This window comes from Mustela erminea, chromosome 18, assembly GCF_009829155.1.
Source record: "Mustela erminea isolate mMusErm1 chromosome 18, mMusErm1.Pri, whole genome shotgun sequence".
Lineage (NCBI taxonomy): Eukaryota > Metazoa > Chordata > Mammalia > Carnivora > Mustelidae > Mustela > Mustela erminea.
The window spans coordinates 59,496,052-59,517,301 of record NC_045631.1 but is presented as its reverse complement, the minus strand read 5'-3'; the positions used below and the strand labels follow the sequence as shown (position 1 = coordinate 59,517,301).

Genomic DNA, 21,250 nt, shown 5'->3' with positions numbered 1-21,250 from the left:
CAGATCAGTCAGTCCTGAGTAGACGTTGCCTGGATGCCACACCCTGACGCAGTTCAGCTACAGCACCCGGCTGCCCCCAGCACCCCCCTCCCCCCGCATCCCCCCTCCCCCCGCATCCCCCCTGCCCCAGAGTCTCCTACCTCCCCGCCCCCTTCCCCTCTGTCCCCGCCCAGCCTCAGGAGAAGGCTGGGAGGCTTTGCTGCCTCTGCTTCGCAGGGAGGGAAGACACTTGCCAGGGCGGTGTCCTGCCTCCCTCTGTGCAGACACACCGCCGCCCATCGGAACACCCCATCCCACCAGCAGCTCCAGAGGGGCTGCCGGTGCTCCCGGTGCTCCCCGCTCATCTGCAACCCCTCCCCCAGGGGGCTGGAGGGGGCGGGCAGGCCTGGGGGCGCCTGGGTTGCTGGGCAACAGCGCTGTTGCCCCTGGAGACGCTCCCACACACGCCCCCCACCTCTGTCCCGGAGCCGGGGTGGGGGCTGGGACCCTGGGTGCCTGAGCTGCAGGCGTCAGGTGGGGGCGGTGAGGAGGGTAGCCCCGGGGCTCCTCCAGCCTTCTGGGGCGGCGAGGGTCTCTCACACCCTTGCCCCCCGGTGAAGGCTGGGAGCCCGCGGCACCCACCCGGGCGCCTCCCCCGCTGGGCGCACACCCCTCGAGGGAGGGAGGGCGCAGGGCAGCTACGACCTGCGCTTCCCAGCCGGGCTGCCGTCCGCCCTGTCTGTTTGCCAGCAAGCGCCCCCGGGGGTGGAAAGGGGCATTTTTTCACGGAGATGAGCTGTTTCCTTACGGGGAAACTGAGGGTTCTGCCGCAAGCTAGGGCGAGTGCTGGGACTGGAACCCAGGCTGCTTGACGGCCAGGTTCCGCGGCGTCTCCCGCTGCCCACTCCATTGCTGGGTCCGCGGGTGACCCGGCGGGGCCCTCGCCCTCTCTGGCTGTCCTCCTGCACCTGTGGGAGACTGGATCAGAGCGCGGCACCCAGGGAGCAGGCCCGGGCCTGGCACAGGGCCTCGAAGCCACTGCTTGGCCCCTCCTCCCTCCTGGAGCTGCCCTGGCACTGCCAGAGCAGGAATCAGGTCTGACGGGGTGGGGGGGGTGGGGGGGGTGGGGGGGGTGGGGGTGGGGGGGTGGGGGGGGTGGGGGGGTGGGGGAGACGACATGCAGAGGTCAGCCCTCGGGGCTGTGCAGGCTGCCTTCTTGGGTCTGCTGGGTGCTCAGGCCATCCCACTTCCTCCGGAGCAGAGGGGCAGCTGGCGGTGCTGGGCATGTGTCCTTAGACTCCAGGGTGGTGAGCTCTGGAAACAGGGGCCCCAGGCAGCCACATGCTGGGGCGGGTGATTTACGGAGGTCGAAATTGAACCCTTAGCTCCCCTCCCCTGAAGGCCGGCGCCGGGGGAGCTGGAAGCAGCCGCTGGGAGCAGGCCCCCTCCCCTGTCCTGGCTGCTTGTCCAGCCTGTGGTGTCCAGCCCTTGGGGCCACGGCAAGCCCCCCTTCGGGATAGCTTCTGCCAGACTCCAGGAGTCCTGTGCCCACAAACCCTGGGGGAGGCCGGCCCAGTATCCAGCCTGTGAGATTTCATTCCCCAGAGGTTCATTCAGGAATTTTCTGTCTCAATTCTACTGTAATAAAATGCGAATTCCTCTGAAAGCATCACGGGGCTCAGAAGGGGTCCTGCCGTTTTCAGACATCGAAAGTGGCGCTGCCGTTCCCCCAGCAGGTTTGTGACTCTTGATGAATTCACGAGGGACCCCCTCCGGGAAAAGCAGGCCACCCGATCCAGGTCAGGCAGCCACGACCGCATTTGTCTCTCTCCCCAGCGCCCCAGGTTGGTGGAGAGGAGATGGTTCTCTGTAGGGCCACCTTGACTCAACCTGTGGTGGCCCACGCGCCGTCCACTGCCCACATGTCCTGGCTGGTGGCACGAGGCGGAGAGGTGGTCAGGAGTGCGGGCACACTGACGAGGACGGAGGGGACTTGAACCTGCACTGTAGGCACGGGCGAGGGAGCGTAGGCCCCCAGGAACACTTTGGGGAAGTGGCAGGTATTGCTTCAAGCCTGGTCTTGGGGCTCAGCAGATGAGTGCACTGCTGGCTCCCAGCTTCACCTGTCTCCCCCCGCCCGGATCTGTAGGATAGAAACTGATAGAAACGAACACAGAACCTCAAACCAGCTTTACTTCCCACAGACCCCCCGCCCCGGGGCACAGAGCACCCACAACTCGCATTTTGGAGGGATGCACAGTGGTCTGCCATGGCTGAGAATAGCGGGAACCGCCTTTGGGCATCAGTGGACAAGTCACATGAAAACCCCTCCTGTTGCTTTGCAGCCTTATTCAGGCTCGGTCTGGGTTTGGGTTTCACTTGTGCATTCAATTCTCCCTTCCAGGCTGGACCACGCAGCTTTTCCACCAGATCTGGGCATCTCCTTCCCATAACCGTCTCCATCAGCAGCGGATGGGGATTTCCCACCCGAAAGGCCATCCCGGAAGCAACGGTGAGGTTCTGGGAGAGGAGCCCGATCTCCGTCGGGAGCACGGAGAGTCTGTGGCACCGTGTGGGCAAGCAGAGCCCACCGGAGACGTGGCAGCCCCAAGCTCTGTGCTGTTGCCCAACGTTCATTGAGCGCCTCTGTGAGCTGATACTATCAGTGTTGGGGGGACCTGCAGAAGCTGAGGAGGGTCCCTGGTCCCCGGAGGAGAGCCGTGATGGCCCGCTCTTCCGGGTGAGGGGTTGTGGTGCAGCGAACAAAGACGGGGGAGGGCTTTCTGCCCCCACTGCGTCCTTTATAACCCCACCCCCACCATACGGCTCTTCCAGTGGGGGTGGGGGGCTGGTTCTCGCAAAGCAGGCACATGTACAAGTTCCCCGAAATACCCACCGAGGGAACACCGTGTGGTCACAATCAGAACCCCGAGCCCATTTCGTATAGGGTTTCAAAAACACGAGGATCCCAAAGACTTCGTGTGAGTCCATCCGCATGAAACGTTCAGAGGAGGCAACTGTGTAGAGCTGTGGAGACAGAAAGAAAACGAGGGTTTGTCCAGGCTGGGGGGAAGGAAGGAGGTGGGAATGACGGACGATGGGCACCGGTGGGCACCGGTGGGCACCGATGGGCACCGATGGGCACCGATGGGCACCGGGCACTTCTGGAACATTGAACGTGTTCTAGAATTCCGTCATGAGCGGTTACACCACTAAATGCCACTGAATTTTGTACTTTTCAGTGAGAGAACTTGGGGTGTATTAGCATCTCAGTAAAGCCATCGGAGATTTTAAGTCCCAGGGGAAGATGTTCCTGATGGTGTTGGCCAGTGGTGTTTCGTGTTTGCGTTTCAACCGTATCTCAATAAAGCTCTTTCTTCTTTAATCCCCACACAGGAGTGGACGCAGTGAGAGGACCAAGGAAAGACACCAGAACATGAACAGCAGCTTTGTGTGGGGGAAGGAGTCGCAAACGGCCAGGCAGGATCTGTCCAGAGTCAGGTGGAGGCCCCCACGGCCAAGCCCCGGGACCAGCCCATCCCTGCCCCAGGCAGGACCCTATGACTCACCCACGAAGGCACAGAGCGTCGGGCAGCCAGGGGTCAGCTCCTCCCTGGGGAGGGAATGTGGCCCGGCCGGCCGGGCAGGCAGGTGAGGCGGGCCAGCAGGTATGGTGGGCGGGTGAGCCCCACTCGGGCTGGGAGCTTTGGTGGGTTCCCCTCGAGGCAAACGGGCAGGGAAGTCAGGCAGGAGACCGCGGGAACTACCCACCAAGCGGGCGGGCTCGGCACTCCTCCCTCCTTCATTCCCGAGGAGAGTGGTCACCCCTGGCAGCCCAGCCTGGCCTGGTAGCCTTGCCCAGCAGCAGAGCAGGGAGGGTTTGCTCACGACCCTGCAGGACAGGTCAGGCGGCGAGGCTGGTGGGGGAGGGAATCCACGAGGGACCCGGCCTAATTCTCACACCAGACGCCCCGCAAAGCCGCAGCCCCCCTGAGTTTCTGTTTTGAGGGTCTGGAGCCCAGGGCTGTGCAAGAGAGCAAGCAAAGTGAGTCACGGTGGGTGGTTGGATGGGCGGATGGACGGACGGACGGACGGACGGGTGACATGAGACAGGGGTCCTCCACGCCACCTCCGGCTCGCAGCAGGCACACAAGGCCTTGTAAGGAGAAGTGCCCGGGGAGCAGGGTCAGCACTCCAGGCGTTGCCTGAGTCACTTGGTTATTCCTGGCCACGGAGGACATCCAAGGCAGGAGTGGGGCTGAATGAGGGGCCGCCGGGCCGCCGGGAGCTTGGTGAGGCCCGTGGTGAGGAAGTGCAGCCCCGGGGGGCGTGGAGGGAAAGCCTGGGAGGAGGTTTGCAGAAGGCACCTGGGCGGGCCGGGGGTCAGTGTTCCACACGGGGGCCCGCGTCCCAATCACAGACACGCAGAGCCGACGTCTTGGCCTGCTCGGAGCTGAGGAGCTGGTCGGCCCTTCTCACGTCCCGGCCGACTCAGGCACAGAGATGTGACCGTGCATAAGGAGCCACAATTATCCCTCCCTTCCACTGCCCTGTCTCGGTCCTGGCTGGTGCGGGGGGAGGAGGGGCAGATTGGCACCCCCCCCACACCCCACACCCCCAACCCTGCTGCCTCCAGAGTCCGGGGGAGCCCGGGGGGCGACGGCAGCAGCCAGCCCTGCGTGGAAAGCTTGCAGCGGGGACCAGCAATGGGCTCATCTCTGCAGAGAGGGGAGCCGGGGACCCGGGTTCATACGCCAGCTCTGCCTCTCCCTAGCTGTGTGGCCTCAGGCAAGTTAGCTCACCTCTCTGGGCCTTGGCCTCCACTGTGAGATGGGAACAAAAATACTGGGTCTGAGGCGGTCCGGGCGGCTCAGCTGGTTGAGTGTCCAACTCCTGGTTCCAACTCGGGTCATGATCTCAGGGTGGTGAGACCAAGGCCCTTGGCGGGCTCTACGCTCAGTGGGGAGTCTTTCTGGGGTTCTCTCCCTCTAACCCTCCTGCTCTCTCTCTCTCAAATAAATGAATAAAGCTTTAAAAAAAGTTATAAACAGGCAAAGGACTTGGCATGTATTTGTGGTTAACAAGGGGTGGCTGTTGTTATCTCAAAATTGTTGTATTATTAGTAGATGAATGTTCTAGCATCATTTTATTACCGTCCGGTCTTCACGTCTCTGATCCCGGCGAGGTCTGTCCCCAGCCCCGGCCCCCCGAGTCCCTCAGCCTCCACCCCCGCTCCAGGCACTTCATGCCTGCCGGAGACAGAATATCACAAGCTACTTATGATCTAAAAGATTTTGTCCCCAAATCTTTTCTGACTTTGGAAAAAACTCTCAGTATCCTGCCTGCCTCTGCTTTAAACTTGGCCACTAGCTTTGTGACCGTGGCTGTCCCTTGCCTGGCTTGGGTGACATCCAGTGCGATGGTCACGGGTCCTTGGGGGCTGGTGCCTTCCCCGGTTAGGAGGCAGCCAGGAGAGGGGGCTCAGGAAAGCCCGAGGAAAGTGGGGTCTCGGCCTCTGAGGCCAGGCAGCCTGTTTTTGCATCCCTGTTCCAAAAGGAGCCAGGACAGCAGCCCCCGGCCTGCTCACAGGCCTGGAATCCCCAGCGAATCCGGTGTCTTTGGGAAGTTGGACCCAGGCTGGGGATGCTCAGGGGCCCTCAGTTCCCAAGGAGGGACTGAACTGGGGTCAGACAGTCCATTCTGACCCGGGAATAGGGCGAGGGGCTCTCCCTCTGTGAAGTGGGGTGACACCTCCCTGCCTGTTGAGGGCCGGCCCCTTGAGGGGCGTCGAGATGCAAGAAGGTGTATCCGGGCTGGGATGTGGCCGGCAGCTGGCTGGTCAGGTCCCCAGGCTGCAGGCATCCTGGAAAGGGCTTGCCCTGGGGAAGGGCCAGCTCCTCTGGGGCAGTCCTGGGGTGGTGTGGTCGTGGGTCAGGGGTCAGCACACTGACTGGATTGGAAAATAAAGGCCTCAAGGCCTGGCCTGCGAGAGTCATGGATCTTCATGGACAGGAAGGTCCCAAGGGCCAGGTGGTGGCCACCCACGTCCCGCTTTGGGAAGAAGGGGCTGGGTTCCCGGCAGAGGCTCGGCTCTTGGCCCCTTCGGGGAGCTCCTACAGTGCAGGAGGAGCCTCAGCCAAGGGCACGTGCTTCCCAGGGTAGTCGGCCTCCGGCGGGCCCCAAGCAGCGAGGAACAAGCGTCAAGGCCCTGCCCCCTCCGCCCGGCCCAGCCACGGAGCTCCCCAGGGCCGGCTGAGCCTTCCTCGAGAGAGACCCCAACCACGGTGCCTCCTGACCTCACGCCTCCCCCTCACGATCGGCTTCCTGGGAACCCACCCTGCACGCGAGGGACTCGACGGGACTCGAGAGAAGGGGCCCGCGGAGGAGGCTGGACAGAGCACAGGGGCCGCCGAAGCCTGCCCCCAGTCCCACGCAGACCCCTTGCTCAGTTTCCCCAACAGCACAACCCACCCCCCAAGATTTATGTCCATGCAGAACCTCGGAGAAGGAGGCAACAGGGTCCTAGTGCATGAAACTAGTTTGAGATCCGGGATGAAAGCCTCCTGGAGTCAGGACAGGCCCTAAAGCGAGGGACGTCCATGCGAAGGGGACGCAGAGACTCGCAGACAAGGCCATGTGAAGAGGGCGGCCCGGCTGCGCCGAGCCTGGGGACCCCCTGCCCCCAGAAGCTAGGATTCTCCCTCCAGCGTCCAGAGGACCCCCACGATGGTATCGACACCTTGACTTTGCACTTGGGCGTCCAGCCCTGGGAACAACCTATCCCTGCTGTTTCACACTCCCCGGTGTGCGGCGATCGGCGGCTGCAACCACGGGAAGCAAAGCCAGCGAGTGGCCACGTGTCCTGCACGAGCCGCCCCTCCCCCAGATCTTGAGCCACAGGGCAGGGGCGGGGGGCGTGGGGGGGTAGTTTTATTTTGAGGTGCTCTGCAGGCTTTGGCAAGAGAGAAACGGCATGGGATTTAACTAATAGTCGTGACTCCCTTGCAGCTGTCACCGAGCATTTGCTGGGATGGGAGAGGGGACACACGGCAGGGTGACCAGCCGCCCTGTTTTAGCCCCGAGAGACCCGTGGTGGCAGCAGCCCCCAGTCCTCAGCAAGCAGCACCGCAGGAACCCGAGGCCCTGGCAGCACAGCGGGCGAGACAGCGCGGTTGGGAAGGCAGGAGCAGGTGGGTGTCGAGAAGGGAAATGCAGGGGCGCTGGGGGGCTCAACCGGTGAAGCGTCGGCCTTCGGCTCAGGTCATGATCCCAGGGTCCTGGGAATGAGCCCCGCACCGGGCTCTCTGCTCAGCGGGAAGCCTGCCTCTCCCTCTCCCTCTGCTGCTCCCCCTGCTTGTGCTCTCTCTCTCTCAGACAAATAAATGACTCAAATCTTAAAAAAAAAAAAAAAAAAAAAAAAAGGGAAATGAAGACAGTTGCGTCAGCTCTGCGCAATGCCCCCGTCCTTCTGGCAAAGAGGGAACACGCTTGGTGACGAGCTGGGAGACAGACCTGCGTCGGGTCACCTCGGGGATTCTGCGTGCGCGTCAGATGCTCTAATGTGTGCACTTAGGATGTCATCGCACCGTGTGAAGAAAAATGGTGAATTTTACGCTCACAATTTAAATTCTTTTAAGATTTAATTTATTTGACAGAGAAAGAGAGTAAGAGAGCACAAGCAGGGGAGCAGCAGGCAGAGGGAGAAGCAGGCTCCCCACTGAGCTGAGCAGGGAGCCCGATGCGGGACTCCATCCCGGGACCCCAGGATCACGACCTGAGCCGAAGGCAAGCGCTTAATTGACCGAGCCAGCCAGAGGCCCCCTAACAATTTAAATTCCTGATGTTTCTTGACTTCGAGTGGCCCGAGCAGCAAACAGAGGAGCCACGACACGTAGAGAGAGTACACACGGGAAGAGGGAGGAAGCGGATGTCCAGCGCCGTCAGCGACACTCTTCTCCCGGTCTGGGGGCAGGAGTCGTCCACACCAGCCGCAAGGCACGCAGGTCAGACGCACCCCAGCAGCCGGTAGATGAAGGACCGAGGTTGGGAGGCGTGGCCAGGCTGGAGCCGGTATCCCATGGAAGGCTGGAGGGTACCAACCACGCTCTGTGGGACACCCTGGGAGACACGCCCGTCCCCCGCGTGGTGACAGTGCCAGCGACGGGAGGTTCCTCTGCGGGACGGGGCCGACAGACGCTGGAGCTCCAGGGATCCGAAGTGTCAGCACGGTCCCCCTGTTTGAGTGGGAGCCTCGGAGGGCCGAGTCATAAACGTTGTCCTGGCCTCGGTCTGGCTCAGAGCCGGTCCCCCGGCTCCGCGGAGCACCCAGCACCGTTTCCTGGCCCCTGCGAGTATCATGGGCTTTGCACACGCCTTGCTGGGTTAACACACACCCGCATCCGTTCGCTCGTCCAAGGAGTACGAGCTACTGTAACAAGGAAAGCACGAACTTATGAAAGTGTGTCCCTTCCTGCGCTGACCGGAGTTACAGCCCCCCGAAGTCCTGGCCCTCGCTCCCGGAAGGTCGCGCGGCAGGTCCCGCGGCAAGGGAGAAAGGAGGTCACAGGCAGAGTGAAGGTTCCCAGTCGGCTGCCTTTGAGCTGGGGAGACGATTCGGGGTCATGATGGGGTCCGCCGGGATCACAAGGGTCCTCAGAGGTAGAGAGGGGCCGCGGGGGCGGCGAGGAGAGAAGACGTGAGGGCAGAAGCGCTCAGGGTGATGCCACAGGAGGGGCACGGCCAAGGAGCCCGGGCAGCCGCTAGAAGGCGGAAAAAGTAAGAAGGTTCTCAGACCCTCCCAGGGCCTCTGGAGGGATCACAGCCTGACTGACACCGTGCTTCCAGCCCAGTGAGCCCCACGTGGGACCTCCGACGTCCAGAACTACTGGAGAATAAACGCGTCTTCAAACAACTAGGTTCACAGCCATTTGATACAGCGGCGATAGGAAACAACACGTCCCTATCCCCGGCCACGACAGTGTGTAAAAGGCCATTTTTCATCCTGGGGGAAAAAGCAGAAGTTGGTACCTCCTGTGAAGACCCAAAGTCCTCGGCGCTGGTGGTCCCTGTCCTGTGGATGCGTCTTGCGCTCAGAGCCACGGACACACAGACCAGCCCGGCAGGGACCACCCGGCCAGGTGTGACGCCCGGGCTGGGGCGGAGTGGCACGGCCCCGGATCGGCGCTCTGTGGTCCTTCTCTCCCACTGGCACCCCGCGGTGTACCCCTCTCCACATGGACAGGACGCCCGTTCCCTTTCCTTGTCTGGCCCCAGGGCTGTGTTGACTCTCCTGTCCTCCGACTCTCTGCAGTCTGGGGGCCTGGACTTCCGGACACCAGCGTACTGACTGCTCCGCCAAGGTCATCGTGTTCTTCGAACCCCACGGGCAGGAAGCTGCCAGGGGTCTGGAGGTCTTGGTAGGCTGTGTGCTCCCAGAGGCCGGAGGGTCACCCTAGGATGTTCGTAAGGGCCTGAAGTCAGGGGTGTGCTGGGGCTTTAGAGGTAGAGGACACATGGTCGCCCCGCATGCCTGTAGTCCCCAGGAAGGACGCATGGCGGACCCTTCTGTCCTGGTGGTGGCCCATCCCGCCCTGGGACTCCACGAGAGGGGGCCGGCTGGGTGAGGACCCGGAGCAGGAGCAGGTCCTGCAGCTGGGGGACCTCTGACCCTGCAGATCTGGTGAGTTTCGAGGTGGGGGCAGGGGAGAGGCCCCATGTCTGGCCGGCAAGCCCAGTGTCGACCCCAGGCAGGCCTCGGTCTGGAAACCGGCTCCTCCCGCGCTCTCCGCTGGGGAGGCAGAGACTGGCCATCAGACGCACCCAGCGGGCGCTGCCAGGTGCGCTGGGGCAAGTCAGGCCCAGTGAGAAGGTCAGGTGTGCCTAGCAGCAACCCACCGTGAGGGTTCCTCGCAGCCTAGAGCAGCTGTAAGGTGGGAAGCGATCCCCAGGGACCTACTCATGGCCAAGGGGGTGTGGGAGCAGCGCACGACCATGAGGTCCCCGGACACTGTCCCACCGTGCCTCCTGGGAGCTGCTGGTCTGACTGTGGGACAGGGTGGTCTCTCTAAGGTGCCGCTGAGACGCCGGTTAGGAGCTGTGAAGTCATTGCCAGATGCAAGGGTGCAGAGTTCCCCCGAGGTCGACAGCTGTGGTGGGGCTGTGTTCCTGGCTGCGGCCGGGAGCCAGGAGGGGGTAAGAAGAGGGTCCCCATTTGGTATCACTTCCAGGGACCCCCTTGGAGTATTTTTGCTTTCCAGCCCCCGGTGAGTGTAGAGGGCCTGATTCCCACAAGGAGACACTGCCACCAGGGTTCACATCAGCACCTCGGCTGGTGAGTCACCTTGGGCTCCTGTGCCAAGAGGCCCGCCAGCGAGGGACGGCGTCACCCCCCCAGCAGGGTCACCACACTGGCCCGTGGGGAAGAGAGAGCATCGGCTCTCCGTGGGGCAGCGAGGACTAAGAGTGGACCCAGGAAGCTCTGAGCCTGACTTGTTTGGGTAAGGGGCCTTCGCAGACGTACCTAAGCTCCGGAGGGAGAGGGATCCGGATTGCCCGGCTGGATCCGGTCTGAATCCGGCTGACCACAGTCCTTGCGAGAGGGAAACGAGCCGCACATCACAGGGGCATGGGGACAGGGGCATGAGAAGAGAGACGGAGACCAGAGGGACGAGGTCGCAAGCAAAGGACCATCCGCAGTTGCCAGACGCCGGAAGAGGCAGGAGGGACCCTCCCCCGGAGCCTTCAGAGGCCGGGCAGGCCGGCAACACCGACTTCAGACTTCCGGCCCCCGGGACTTCGCCAGGAGAGCCCTGTTGTGTGAAAGCCCCAGTGCGCCTAGTCTGTTGCAGCAGCCCCAGGAAAGTCGTTCGGGGACCAAGCAGGGCTCCCGGTGGGTGGGCTCGTTCTAAGAAGTGGATGCTGGGGGTCCATGGGCTAGACCCCCACCTGCCCGGAGCTGAGTCCCTCCCCACGTGCCGCCCTTGAGATGACTGTCTCTGTATCGTTGTAGGGACCGGGGGGCTGGGAGGGCATGGGGCCGGGTTCAGGGCTCCCTGCGGGGTCGCCCCAGCTCCGGAGCCCCCACGGGTCAGCGCGGCTGCTCCTCCAGGCTTGCCCTGTGCCCAGTCCTGCTTCCCCGCAGCTGTCCGCTCTGAGAATGCTCCCCAGTGAACCCCCTGCACCCCACCCTTAGCCTCCAGGAGCGGTTCCCCAGAACCGACCCATAACGGGGGTTATTTCCACCCGAGGAGAAAAGGTTGCATTATCTCATAAAGGGTGCTGGGATGCGCCAGCACCACCAGGAATAAAAGTCGTATCTGAACCTCACGCCGAACCCTGAGGAAACTCCAGATTTCAAAGATTAAAAAACCCTAAGGGCTCTACCAGAGAGCACACGGGGATTTCAAAATAACCGTTCTGAATTTCACTCCAAGACCAGAAGCCGTAAAGGAAAAGAATAATAATTTTTATTACAAGTTTTATTTTTAAATCTTCAGAGTAAAACCCCCTGTAACCAAAGTCAGAAAAAATTGAAAACCGAGCAGAAGATTTTCAGTGCGTCACAAAGGATCAGTCTCCTTAAAAGCAACAGAATTACGAATCAATTTTTAAAAATTAATAACTCACCCATAAAATGGCCGAAGGCTCTCACCAGGCCACAGATAATGACAGACACGTGGCTCTGGAAATTAAAATTCACGGAACTTCACTTTTTTGTTTTTACGAAGTAAAATTCTCATAGCAAGATTAACCATTTGAAAGCCAACCGTTCAGTGGCGTTTAGTGCAACGACCACCCCATGCATTCCGAACACTTCCGTTCCCCCAAAAGGGACCCCTGTCGTCCTTAGCCGTGTCTCCCCAGGCCCCGGCCAGTGCCAATCTGTTTTCTGCCTCTGGATTTTCCCATTCTGGACATTTCCTATAAATAAAATTGTACAGAATGTGGGCTTTTGTGTCTGGCTTCCTTCGCGGAGCGTGTTTTCCGTGTCTCAGCTGTGCCGTGGCAGGGGGCAGAGCCCCGTCCCCGCCCCCGCCCCCGGGCTGCACCCGTTTACCCACTGACCGGTTAATGGGCGCTTGCCTTGTTTCCACCTTTTGATGACTGTGAGTTTTCTGGGTCCCTGTTTTTTTGTTTTTGTTTTTTTATTAAAGATTTTATTTATTTATTTGGAGAGAGAGCACAAGCGGGACGGGGCAGCAGGCAGAGGGAGAGGGAGAAGCAGGCTCCCCACTGAGCAGGGAGCTGGGTGGGGAACTCGATCCTAGGACTCCGGGATCATGACCCGAGCCGAAAGCGGACACTTAACCGACTGAGCCACCCAGTGCCTGTTTTCTTTTCTCTGGAGTCCCTACCTCGGAGTGGAGTCGCCTTCCCCAGACTTCGATTTCCACTTTTCGTCCCAACCAGCCTGGTGGGTCCGGATCTCCCTGACGACTAGTGAGTGCCGTGGAACGTCTTTTCACCGTGCTTTTTGGGCCTTTGTGCATCTTCTGTGGAGAAATATCTATTCAGTCCTTTGCCCATTTTTTAATTGGGTCGTTTGTCTTTTTGTTGCCGAGCTGTTAAGAGTTCCGTATCCATTCTGGATCGTCGCCGGCCCTGAGCAGCCGCGGGATCTGCAGTATTTCCTCTCGCTCTGCCGGTTCTCTTCACTTTCGGGATAATGTGCTCTGATGTACAAAAGTGTCCAATTCTGACGAGGTCCAAATTATTGATTCTTTTGTTACTCATGGTTTTTTTTTTTTTTTTCATAAATGAAAACTATCCTGAAATACAATTTTTAGCTTTTTTATTTAAAGCTTAGTAAAAAGATCAGAAACTCTGATTACACACCGTTTAGGGGGCACACGAAGCTCTGGTGCGCATACATCAGTGAACTTTGGGGGGAACATTTTCTCAGCTTCTGACCAAGTTATGAAGCTTGATCTGTCTCTTCCGCCAACAATTCCAGTTCTAAGAATTCTTCCTGGATACCCTGACATGTGGAGACGTTATGTCTCTACAACTACGTGCTTACGGACATTGCCGCGTTGTTTGTACTGACCTGCTGTGTGGCCCGGGGAAAACCACTCGCCCTCTCTGTTTCTATTCCTTGCCTGCCCTGGGAAAGAAGCCATGAAGGTCGGACTTGTCTAGAGTTACAGAATGCATTCCAGAGCTGGAAGAACCTTCTGTCATCCGTTCAGTCTGCTCCCTTATGGACAGAACCTGAAGCCCAGAGGGCCAGTCACGTATGGGGGTGGGAGCGCCAGGGAGCACCTGCTGGAAGGGAAGGTGGGATTCTTAGTCTCAGCCCCTCTGGGGAGCCGGGAGCTGGGAGCCCTGGGACAGCCTCTAGCTACCTTGGTCATGGATGCTTCTAGAACAGGCTGTCCCCCATTCTGAGGCTTCCAGGACTGAAATGACCTGTCAGGCCCTATTCTGTGGGAGAAAATGTGGTCACCTGAGCAGGGCCCCCTCCTCACACTCCCATGACCCCTGCACTGGTCCCCGGCCTGCTGGTTTGTGTCTTCACGACTGTCTTTCCCCTGTGAGCTCCTGTCCCGAGTGTCCCCAGACTGAAGGCCCGGCTAAGGCAAATTGCCAATGGACACTCGAGACATGTAAGAATGGACTATTTGAGCTACACCGAGACTCCAGGATAGACAAAACTTTTTCAGCATCATTTTCTTTCTTTCTTTTTTTTTTTTCCCCAGCATCATTTTCAAGATGAAAAAAAACAAAAAACAAAAAACAAAAAACCAGGCTCGAGTCCCTGATGAGGTCTGGAGTCCAGGCTCCCGGAGCACCCTCAGCATAACCTCATGTGTGCAAGGAGGCTGCTGCCTCTCCGGGCCTCACGTCCATGCTTTCAGCAGCAAACTAAGAAGAGGGGAGGAGGAAGGGACAGCCACAGCCGGAACACAAAATCTCTTCCAGAAACCTCTTGAAATCGCTGCTCACATCTCACACAGCAAACCCCAGCTGCGAAGAGTGTGTGGGGGGAGTGAGGAACTTCAGCCTGGCACGTGGCTCTCTCTGAATAATCGGGGTTCGGTTAGGCAGGTGGAAGGGGAGAGATTGGTGGGAACCACCAGTACAGTCCCAAGGCCAAGCGGGCAGTAGACAGGGCAGAAAGATCACGTCCTGGCACCGGTCCCAGCCACATGGCTTCCACAGAGGGCATGGCCCAAGCCCCCAGAAGCCTCGGGGCCGTGGGTGTCCCAAGCACAGCCGCTCCCTGTTCAGCTGCTCCCAGAACCAGACCAGGCTGGGCTGATCGCGGAGTCTGCCTTTCAAGTTTACGGTCAAACTTGGTTCTTTGGATGACAGCCCAGGGGAAGGCTGACCTTGGAGGGCCAGTCCCTTGGCCTCCTGACCCCTGGGCAGGGGAGTGCCCCCTGCTGGGCCACCGAGCAAGGACTTTGGGGCACAGAGCCGATGCCCCATCTCCCCGGGCCCCTTTCCCTCACCCATCACTCACCACAAGTACTAGGCCTGTTGTAAAAACAAAGTCGGTCTCTGCCACGCAGGGCCCCCCCCTCGAGTCGACCCTGGCTTAGCTCAGTTTTCTACTGGTCATGATGGAAAGCAAGTTCAGCTGTACAGGGGGACCCATAAATGCCAGACACAGGGCTCAGCCCCACATCCTAGCCCTGCTGGTCAGGGCACCCCCTTTCCTCCAGAAGGACCTTCCTTTCTCGGGGTGGGGCGGGGCAGCTTCCGGGCAGGCTGTGGGGGTGTGGTAGATGCGCCTCCCACAGACCCCTCTCGGGGAGCTACTCAGGCTGGGCCCCGGCCCGGCATCCTCCCACAACCACACAGAGGGCTACCATGCAGCCAGCAAGCCCGGCCCAGGCTGGCACCCACAAGACCTGAACACAGCCGCTCCCATGAGTTCCTGAGTCTGCAGGCGCACGCAGCCGTGTCACAGCCGCCCAGAGTGGAAGCAGCAGGGCGTCCGTGACGGAGGAGCGGGCACACACACAGCGGCCGAGCCACACGGCGGGACCGAGTCCGGCCTTTGGAAGGAGTGAAGCTGGGACACCTGCCGCCCCGTGGGTGAGACAGAGCGCCACGCTCGGTGAAAGACACCAGGCACAGAGGGCAGCCCATCGCACGAGTCCACGGATGGGAATCGTCCAGCATCAGCAAACCCGCCAAGAGCGGGTGCCTGGCTACCCGGGGCTGCCGGGGCCGGGAGAATGAGGAGTGACTTCTTCATGGATCCAGAGTCTCCTGGTGGGGTAAGTTCAGGAGCGAGACGGAGCTGGGGGTTTCACAGCCCTGTGAAAGTACTCAGGGCCCCTGAGTTCTAGACTCGGTCAGTTCATATTATGTTATGTGGATTCCACCTCAGTTTAGAAGGTAACATCAGTGGTGCTCGTAGTATCGGTGCTTAGTAGCATGGGAGGTGCTAGCAGTATCAGTGTTTAGTAACATCGGTGCTGCTAGTAGTATTGACGCTTAGTAGCATCAGTGGTGCTAGTACTATTGATGCTTAGTAGCATGGGTGGTGCTAGTAGTATCAGTACTTAGAAACATCAGTGCTTAGTAGTATGTGCTGCTAGTAGTATCGGTACTTAGTAACATTGGTGGTGCTAGTAGTATCAGTGTTTAGTAGCATCAGTGGTGCTTGTAGTATTGGTGCTTAGTAGTATGGGTGATGCTAGTAGTGTCAGTGCTTAGTAACATCGGTGGTGCAAGTAGTATCGGTGCTTAGTACTATGGGTGGTGCAAGTAGTATCAATGCTTAGTAGTATGGGTGGTGCTAGTGGTATCGATACTTAGTACCATCAGTGGCACTGGTACGAGGAGTCTTGGGAGTAACACTGCGGCACCAGAACCTTCAGTCCCACCCCAGGCAAGACCCGTCAGGCCCAGGAGGCCAACAGAGCAGCGGCGCTCGCTCACCAGCAGCCCTTGCGCAGGCGCAGGGGACCCCAGAGGCCCTCCTCCCATTCGGAAGCATCTGAGAGACTCTATCGGTGGTGGGCAAGTTGGAAGAACCAGTAGGCGACAGAGGCAGGTGACGCCAACAAAAGGGAGGCACTCGGAGGGCCAGGGAGGAACACCAAAGCCGTAACCACGCGATGCCGCGTAGCCGGGTGTTGGACTTTCACGAACAGTCGTGATAATGCAACCGCTACTGCGCTGCGACTTTAGGACCAGCCGGTAAAGCAAGCTTGAACGAGGACTGGTTACAGAGCGGACGACCGGCCTCAGCAGCCTTGGCCGTGTGGAGCAGCAGAGCTGCAGAGGGAGGGTGTGGCGAGCAGAGGGAGCCACGGAGGGCAGGGGTCCGAGACCTGCTGGGACGGTGTCCCCTGAGGATCTGGAGATAGATAGGGTGAGACAAAGTGCCAAGGGCAAGCCACAGGGCCATTCCCAGAGGGTCCCCCTCCGCTGGCAGGGGTGGGGGGAACCGGGTTCAGTCATCAGCCATCCCGGCAGGTGCGTCTCCGCGGGGGTGCAGAGGGGAGGCGGGACTGTGCATCGCCTCCCGGGTCTGCACCTCTCCCAGTTCCGGCAGCCACAGCTGCCCACAAACTTGATGTCACCGCCAGGTCAGCAAGGGAGCAACCCAAGCTCGACACGGCCCAAACCGCACCCCCGTCTTCCGCACACCTGCTCCACACGCAGGCTTCTCCGCCTTGACCTTGAGCCGTCCTTCCAGGGGCTCAGGCTCCTGTAACACTGGAGTGTGTGGGACCGCCTCCTTCCGCTCCCGACCCCAGCCCACCAACCGATCCTGCTGACTTTGCCTTTGGGGTCGACCCAGAGCCCTCTGCTGCCCAAGGCCACCATCATCTCTTGCCAGGGATGCTGCTGCACGGGTCTCCTCGTCCACCCCAGAGCCGGTCCTCCACGGAGAAGCCCCACAGTCCTCCGAAGCCCAGGTGGGCCCATCCCACTCTGCCCAGAACCCAGAAATAATTCCTTGTTTTGTTCAAGGACAAAAAAGCCGAAGTCCTTACGATTGGCCCCAAGGCCTAAGTGCTGGGGTGAGCCTCCCCATCCTGTCTCTGACCTCCCCTCCGACTCCCCTCCAGCCCCCGAGCCAGCCCGCTACCTCCCTACCTCCCTGCTGACCCCACACTGCTCACACTGGCGTCTCAGGGGCTGTGCGCCGGCTCCTACCGCTGCCGGGACACCGTCCCCTGCCCCTCCAGCCGGCCCTTCCGAGACTTTGCTCCCATGTCCTCTGCTCTGTCCGGTGTCCCCTGACCGGCCCGTTCTCGATGGCACCAGCCCACCCGCCTGCCGCACTCCTGATTCTCCCTCTTACCTGCTCCGGGTTTTCCCGAAGCACTAACGGTATTTGCAGGTGTGGCCCAACTTACATACTCACGATGTCCGCTGTGTGTCTGTCCTGCTGGAATTATGTCCACCCCAGGACGAAGCTCCGGGCAGGCAGGGCTCTTTGCCTCGTTCATGAAGTTTCACAGGAGCCTGCAACAGGTCCCCCACGCAGGAGGCCGGCCCTCAGCAAATATTTGTCAAATGAGCGAGTGAGCAAGTGTGTCATCTGGAAGCAATGGCCAGAATGAGCTAAGGGTCCGCGACGTGCTTGCCTCTGGAGACCGGGCTCAGAGAGGGAAAAGGGGAGGAGGAAGTTTCTGCACCACTAAAAAGATCTGTACATATGGGGGCACCTGGGGGCCTCAGTCGGTGAAGCGTCGGACTCTTGGTTTCTGCTCAGTTCATGGTCTCGGGAGGTCCTGGGATCGAGTCCCCCATCGGGCTCCCTGCGCCACGGGGAGCCTGCTTCTCTCTCTCTGCCTCGCTGTCTCTCGTGAATGAATAAGTAAAATCTTTTTTAAAACAATCTGCCTGGACCTATCAAAGCAGCATGGAGAAACCACCCCACAGAGTAAGCCCAGGCCCAGAGGGCTTCACAGGTGAATTCTACCCAGCCCTGAAGGAAGAAATACCACCAACAGTACACAAGCCTTTTCGGAAAACTGAAGAGATAACACTTGCCAGCTTGCCGTAGGAGGCCTGCCTCGATCGCCCTGGCATGAAAACCAGGCAAAGACGTTACAAGAAACGGGAAACTACAGGCCAATAACCCCCGCGAACATGGGCGCGAAGACCCTTCCCTGAGTGTCAACGAGGACAGACCCGAGGGGATGATCTGTCTGACCCAGCGCGATTTCTCTCAGGAATGAAAGTCTGATTTCACATTTGAAAATCAATCGATAGAGCTCACCGTGTTAACAGACTAGAAGGAGGAAAATGTTATGATTATCTCAAAACAGAGGCAGAGAAAAGCATTCGGTAAGGTCAGCATCCATTCCCGAACCAAACACTCCGCAAACTAGGAAAAGAAGGGGCTGTCCTCGCCCTGGTCACGGGCGTCTGTGGAAGACCCACGGCCAAGCCCATCCTCAACGTGGAAGACCCACAGCTTTCCCGGAGGACCAGGAGGGGGACGAGGGGATGGTCCCACCTCTTCCACTCCGTTCGCCGTGCGAGTCTGAGCCAGCGCAAGAAGTGAAAGGGAAAAACACCCTCAGACTGGAAAGGAGGAAACAGAGCTGCCTTTATGTTATTTAAATAGCAGCGGTCATCCACGCAGAAAATGTAACGGAACCTACAAAATAAACCTTCTAGAACATACAAGTGAGTTTAACGAGTTTGTGGGACAAACACCAGTGTATAAAAATCAACTGTCTTCCATGTAATAGCCACAATCAGAAATTTAAAAAGATTTTAAGTATAATTTGCAATCGTTCCAAAAATATAAACAGTCGGAGACAAATCTGGCAGAAGGTGTCCAGGGTGTGTCCACTGAAACGTACAAGTCATTGCTGGGAGTTCAAGGAAGATCCAATAAGTCACATACGCGGCTCATCAGCGGGAAGACCCAGTCTGGACAAGATGCCCGTGGCCCCGGGGCACCTGGGTGGCTCAGTCGCGGAGCCTCCGCCTTTGCGTCGGGTCATGATCTTGGGGTCCTGGGATCGAGCCCCGCCTCGGGCTCCCTGCTCTCGGCGGGAAGCCTGCTTCCCCCTCTCCCTCTCCCCCTCCACTCCAGCCTGCGTTTCCTCTCAGTGCCTCACTCTCTCTCTCTGTGAAATAAATAAATAAAATCTTAAAAAAAAAAAATGCCCGTTGTCCCCGAATCATACAGAATTATATATGGGGTCAGTGGGATCCCATGCAAACCCCAGCAGCCTCTCTTTGATGGAGACTGAGAAGCTGATTCTAAAATTCACATTCAAACAGAGGAGGACCTAGAACAACCAAACCAGTTTGATAAAGAAGCACGAGGTTGGGGGGGCCGGCATCACCCCGTGTCGGGACTTCTCGTGGGGCTGAGAGGTCCGGACGGCGTGACTGGAGTGCGAGGGCGGACGGAGAGGTCGAGGGAGTGGAAACAGACCTGCCCGCGCAGCCACCACTGACTTCTCCCGGAGGGACGCAGGCGATCGGCGGAGGGAAGTTTTCGACAACGGCGACATTTGGATATCCATATGCAAAAAGAGAGCTTCGACTCCTGCCACCCACCATCTACAAAAATTAACTCAAAATGGATCAGCGACCTAAATGTAAAACCTAAAACTGGGAGACTCCTGGGGGGCTGCGGGTCGGGGAAGGGGGAGCGTAGAGAAAAAAATGTTCTGACCTTGAATTAGGTGAGGATATCTGAGATGCGACACGGAAAGTGGGACCCGTCGAAGAAAAGCTTGGTAACTGGGAGTCGTCCAAGTGAAATGTTTGATGAGAACGTGCCTGGGGCTGGGGGAGGGGGCAACGGAAACGAAAATATCCTAAATGTTCCCAAACCGACTGCGATGGTGTTTGCACATATCCGTGAATACACGAAAGATCTCTGGTTCCCCGCTTCGGTGGGGGAAGGTCCCTGATGTAAGTTGCGACGGAGCCAGCTCGCTTTTATAAGGAAAAAAATTAAAACTTCAGCTCTTTGAAACGGAGAGGAAGAGAAAACCACCAGCTAGGAGAAAATCTCTGTAAACCAGACATCCAATAGTATGTGTCGTGAAAACGTGAAGAGAAGTCTCGAAATTCACTAAGTTAAGAGCAGCCCTCTCCGCCCGGCCCGCCCAGAGCGCCCCCATGTAAGACTCGAACGGACCCCTCATCAGAGAAGATGCAGGGACGGCCAGTAAGGGCCTGCTGAGGTGTGGAGGGTCCCTGTCACCAGAGAAACGCAAGCGCGACCCACAGTCAGATCCCACCGCACACCTGTTTGACGGCGGCGCGAGGTCTGGCCGTGCCGGGTGTTGGACTCGAATCCCCACTGTGGCTTTGGGACGCGCGGCGGCTTCTACGTTAGAGACCCGCCATGGTGGGCCATGGTGGCCCTTCTGTCCCCAGGTCCTCAAGGGGAGGTGTAAGTTTGCACAGACTCCAGACCACGCGGGTCCCTAGCAGTGTATTTATAACAGCCCGAAACTGGAAACCAGCCACCCCGGCTGAGCGGGGAGACAAACCGAGTTATTTCCACGCAGCGGCCCGCCGTTCCGCCAGCGCAGGAGGCCAGATCGGGCCGCGTGAGAGAAGCCAGGCCCGGCAGAGGACGCACGGGAGGCTTCCATCCGCACACAAGACACAAAATGCAAACAGATCTGTGGTGACAGCAAGCAGACCGGGGGCTGCCTGGGGACGGCTTGGGGGCTGAGGGGCCGGACGGGAAACGTCGGGCGATGGATGTGTTCACAGCCTTGGCTGTGGCGACAGTTGCACGGGTGAACACGCAGCCGAGGCTTATCAAACTTTACCCTTTACACACGTCTTTGTCTTTTTAAAGCTTTTGTTTATTCATTGGGAAGGTGGAGAGAAAACACACGCAGGCAGAGAGGCAGCAGAGAGAGAGGGAGAAGCAGGCTCCCCGCTGACCGAGACCCCATCTGCGGCTCCATCCCGGGACCCCAGGATCATGACCCGAGCCGAAGGCAGACGCTTAACCCGCTGAGCACCCAGGCGCCCCTGCACGCTTGTCTTGAATGCCGGCTGCACATTGATGGAGTTTTTACAAGGAAGACACCCTCCCTTTAACAAGTGGGACCACGCAGAAGTCAGCGACAAGAAACCCCTATCGCGTCCCCCACCTCCCGGCATTCCCGTGTCCCCCAGGTCTCCAGAGTCAGCGGCCGGTCTGGGAACTTCACACCACAACACAGGCCTGTGGGGGGGAGGCTTGCATGGGGATCAGGCCGCGTGCCTTCTGTCTGTTGGGCTTTGTTCCCCTTGATGCAGGATCTGAGGGCCATCGCCGGTCTCAGTGGACACACACGAAGTCCCTCCCCAGTCGTGCTGCCGT

The 21,250-nt window shown here is 59.2% G+C and overlaps 1 long non-coding RNA gene across 1 annotated transcript; it reads left to right on the top strand.

Moving 5' to 3' along the window:
• Positions 1-1,160: 1,160 nt before the first annotated feature.
• On the top strand, positions 1,161-4,572 carry LOC116578263. The gene is made up of 3 exons (XR_004280795.1): positions 1,161-1,823; positions 2,384-2,491; positions 2,927-4,572. It is a non-coding gene; the product is annotated as an uncharacterized LOC116578263 (long non-coding RNA).
• The last annotated feature ends 16,678 nt before the right edge of the window (positions 4,573-21,250 follow it).